This window comes from Arachis ipaensis, chromosome B07, assembly GCF_000816755.2.
Source record: "Arachis ipaensis cultivar K30076 chromosome B07, Araip1.1, whole genome shotgun sequence".
Taxonomy (NCBI): Eukaryota; Viridiplantae; Streptophyta; class Magnoliopsida; order Fabales; family Fabaceae; genus Arachis; species Arachis ipaensis.
Window position 1 is genome coordinate 15,978,032 of NC_029791.2, and position 5,114 is coordinate 15,983,145.

The window sequence follows — 5,114 nt, forward strand, 5'->3', positions numbered from 1 at the left end:
GTATTGGCATTCGACGAGGGACATCGATGGGGCCATATGACAACGAACCTTGTCGAGTGCATTAACTCAGTGTTGAAGGGTGTCCGTAATCTACCTGTGTTGGCGCTGGTCCGAGCAACATATTATAGGTTAAATGAACTCTTTACGCGGAAGAGTGCGAGACTCACGAAAGCAAGCATGCTGGATTTACGTACTCTGCATTTGTGCAATAGCGGATAGAAGCAAGTATGCAACAGGCTGGGAATATAGTTGTGCACCGCTTTGATAGACGAAATGAGGTGTTTGAGGTGCATGAAATGACTATTAGAAAGGTGTTAGTTGTTGATCTTGCGCGACGGACGTATGACTGTGGACACTTTCAGGTTGAACGAATACCATGTCGCTATGTTATTGCTTGCTGTGCTAACCAACGTCTCGATTGGCAGTTGTATGTGCATGATGTGTACAAGATGACAGAAGTTCGTAAGGTATATAGATTTGAGTTCACACCATTAGGAAATCCCAAGACATGGCCTGCTTATGAGGGACCCACATTGGTCGCTAATCCCGCCCTGAGGCGAACGTCTAAAGGCAAGCCCAAACTGACCCGATACTTGAATAAAATGGACTCACGTGACATGCGTGGTCCTCGGATATGCCATCTCTGTGGTACTCAGGGTCATAGTCGGAGTAGGTGTCCGCAGCGTGCTGGACCGAGTGGTGTTGGTTCATAGTTTAATATGGTCATGTTTGTACTTTTTCATTTGCATTTTGTCAGTTGATGCTTTTGAAACCAGGCGTGTTTGTATTTTTCAAATGAAGTCTATCCATTGATATTTTAATGTCTGCTTAATATTGTCATTAACTGATTTCCTTAAGTTAATATACAAAAAAAGAACTACGGGTTACATAAGTTAACAAACCAAACATTAAACACAAATTACATTAACTTAATTCTGAAAATAAAATCTAGATAACCTAAACCGAAGCTCACTTCTTTCCAGCTAAGTAGTTCAGTCCCTTACCCATAATGCCCAGACCGAATTGCGATGGAGTATACCTATCAGGTGGATTTCGCTTCGTCCGCAGGTCATATGGGTGACCTCGAACTGAGTCATCCACCCCCGGAGCTCCCGAACCACCTGCCTCTGTAGGAGCAGCCGACCCACCTGCATCTGTCGGAGCGGACGACCCACCTACCTCTGCTGGAGTGGATGATCCGGGGTTGAACGTGTCAACAACTGCGTATGCCCGCTGACGCTGGATAAAACCACTATCACATGACGCACTCCCTGACGTGTGGTCGGAAGTACGACCCCGCAAACCATGGGCCATATCTACTGATGCCCTATGTGGATCAGCTGACACTGACAGTGAAGGGATACCACTAAAATCTGATCAGCCACCCAAACCAGCGTTGGTCCAATGTTGTAGTTGCTGATCTTCGTGTCTGCCGCTGGAGAAGCCAAACCAATCATGACCGGAAAGAATGGTAAGTATGGGATCATGATGCTGGCCGGACTGACCGTGGTCACTGTGCTGATAATGGTGGCTGCTCTGAGCATGGTGGCTGTGCTGAGAGTACTGAGAATGGTGGCTGCCCTGAGCGTGGTGGCTACCCTGAGTGTGATGGCTACCATGACTGTAGGCCGGTGGCTGTGGTATATAATAAGGAATCGACTCAAACACTGCATGCTATGGGGCAAGTGGCTGTGGGGCAGGTGGATGTGGATGATGAGGAACGTACCCCGTCAATCTCAACAGATGTCCGTAGGAGCGTACGTACCAATTCCGGTACTCCACTGTCGGTAAAAAATCCCAGGTCAGAAGGAGGTGCTGAACCCGCAATCGACTGTGTCGCCTGTTGGCCCACTCTGCTATCCATAGCCCATGCAAAACTGTCCAGTCGTGAAGCTGCACTCTGCGTAGAACGATACAATACTGATCAAGTGGAATATCCCTTGCTGCCCGCGGAGGAGGTTGTGCATATCCAAACTGACGCATCACTCGATCCGTAGGGTGCCACTCGACACACTCGAACGACAACAACGGAGCAACAATGTCACACACCTCAAGATGGGGATGCAACTCGTCCGGAACGATCAATCCCTGGTACGGCCGCCACTGAAACTGCCACAGTATTATTGGCATATTAGAACCCTAACAATAATGGTTGGAAAAACGGAACAGAAAAACCATAACTATTTACCTCCTGCATGTAGTCTATATCATGTCTGAATGTCTCTACGGTCTTGGATAACCACGCCGTGGTCCGTTCCGAATGACTTCACCTGACACATTATTAATTGAAAAAATTTAAATAACTCACCATAAGTCAAATATGCATCATGAATATAACACACGACTAAAATAAGACTTATTACCTCCTGGCAACTGGTATCTCGGCCGGTAGAAGGGTTTGTCTCGGTACGGGAGTAAGACACGGCATTCGCTCCCATGCCCAAACAAACAATAGATTCAGAGGGCCATCCATCTCCTTTGTATCATATCATGATGCACAGCATAGTGCTCTGTAAAGATGCGCGAGACATGCTGACCCCCAACTATAAGTATGGATCTGCTCGAAATCGCGAAGCAATGGTAGATATTTCGCATGGGCATATGCGGTCGACTTATCCGTGAATAGGGTCGACCCTAATAAACAAAAGATCTGACATCTGACGTATCTCTTGATGGACTCCTCAGTGTCCAACGGCTCTGCGTCTCTGATACGTCGAACCCAACCCAGCTTTATATAGGACTTCGCATTATGACTGACTGATGGCTCACGACCGAATATCGCTATGCCCTGACTTTGAACGAAGTCGCTACTACTATCTGTCCATCCACTGACAGGCTCTCCATCAATGGGTAGGCCGAATATATGAGCGACATCCTCTAATGTCACTGTAACCTCACCGATCGGCAATACAAAGGTGTGGGTTTCAGGCCTCCACCTTTCAACCAGAGCAGCTAACATAGGGTGAAATCCTCTTATGACTCCAATTCTAGAGACGTGGTAGAATCCCGTGGCGCGTAAGTAGTTCTCCACCATCGGATTCCACGTCTGTGGCGGATCCAGTTTACGCACCAACAAATTCCTGTTAGGCTGCATCAACAAAGATATATGTTACATTAATTAAATAATAATCCTTAATACATTAAAAAATATAAATACATAAAAAATAAACTTTAAATATAGAAAAAAAATTAAAATTTGCCAACTTACATAAATAGGATGATCCAAATAGTTGATAATATGTTTTTCGGGCGCCATATAATTACGTACCATTTTTTTTAAATCCCTAAAACTAAAATTTTTTTTCACCGTATAAACTTTTAATTCACTACTACTCACTACTACTCACTACACTCTTCTCACCCTAAACCTATACACCCAGACAGCCCACACTTCTTTCCTTCTCTCTAATTTTTTGCTTTAGCTATATGGCCAACTATTTCCCTCAATATGCAACGAAGAATGCACATATATAGAAGAGGGAGAGAGCTCGCTGGTTTCCGGAGGAGGGGGCTGTCCCCTGCATGTAGGCAGCCTGCAGCACGCCCCCACGTGGTGAGTAAGCAGCATTGAAACTCCGCGGGAATCTCTGCTGCGCTTCACGGGTCTCCAGGCACCACGCCCCCTGCGTGGTGAGTCAGCACGGCCCTGGCGTGGTGGAGGAGTGTTGCCACGTCACAGGAAGCATGCCCCCGGCGTGTTGATAAAGTGCCGCCACGTCGCCACCTGCTGAGGCACCACGCCCCCGGCGTGTTGACCGTGGGTTCCATACTCCGGCAATACCCCTCCTTGGCCAATATCTGGCTAATACACCATCCATGCATCCATATGAAAAATAATTTCTGAAATTATTATATATTATATTATACTCATTTGAAAATAATAGACAATAATTATCTAACAAAAATAACAATTGATTTAATGTTCGGGATAGGAGCTGAAGGACTAAAAAGAAAATTTAAGCTTTGATACCTTCTGATACCATAAAGGTATATGGTATCAGCTCTAGGTTGAAAAAAAAAAAGATAAAAGTTTAAGCTAGAAATTCAATGGGTCCATGAGAGTTTAGAGAAAAAAAATACATTTGAAAAAATAGCAAGGACACTCCGATGTCAAAGTAAGTGTCTGTATGATGAGACGGCTAATTAAGGTAAAGATGACGTATCTTGGAGGAGGGTAGGTCCCTCCCTATTTATACCTTGTAATCAAGTGGTCCCTCTGACTTGGGTCCATTTGTCTGAAAGATTTTGCTAGCTGTCCAAGTCTCCCTTAAGAGGTTGAGTAACGCGCAAATCATCTTCATGCGTATGGGTCGACGACCCCTCGACCCGGCCCTTGTTGGGCTTAGTCAGAACGAATTTTAAAAAATAAAAATCTTTTAAGTACATCACACATGCATTTAAGAAAAAAATTACAAAAATAAATCAATTTTTTTATTATTCCGACTAAATAGATCAAAGATTTTTATATTATTTTGACCAAATTATTATATATTATATTATACTCATTTGAAAATAATAGACAATATTTTTTAACAAAAATAACAATTAACTTAGTATTCGAGATAAAAGATAAAAGACTAGAAAGAAAACCTAAACTCTGATACCTTAAGGGTATATGGTATCAGATCTAGGCTGAAAAAAAAAAAGAGAAAAGTTTAAATTAGAAATTCAATGGGCTCGAGAGAGATTAGAGAAAAGAAAAAATTATATTTGAAAAAATAATAAGGACACTCCGATGCCAAAGTAAGTGTCTGTATGATGAGATGACTAATTAAGATAAAGATGACATATCTTGGGGGAGGGTAGATCCTTCTCCATTTATACCTTGTAATCAAGTGCTCCCTCTTACTCGAACCCGTTTGTCTGTAAGATTCTGCTAGCTGATCCAAGTCTCCCTCAGGAGGTTGAGTAACGCAGGTCATCTTCATGCGTATGGGTCAACGACCCGTCGACCCGACCCTTGTTGGGTTGGGCCAGATCAAAATTTTAAAAAATAAAAATCTTTTAAGTACATCACACATGCATTTAAGAAAGAAATTGCAAAATCATATCAAAAAATTTTTTATTATTTCGACCAAATAGATCAAAGATTTTTTTTATTATTTTGACTAAAT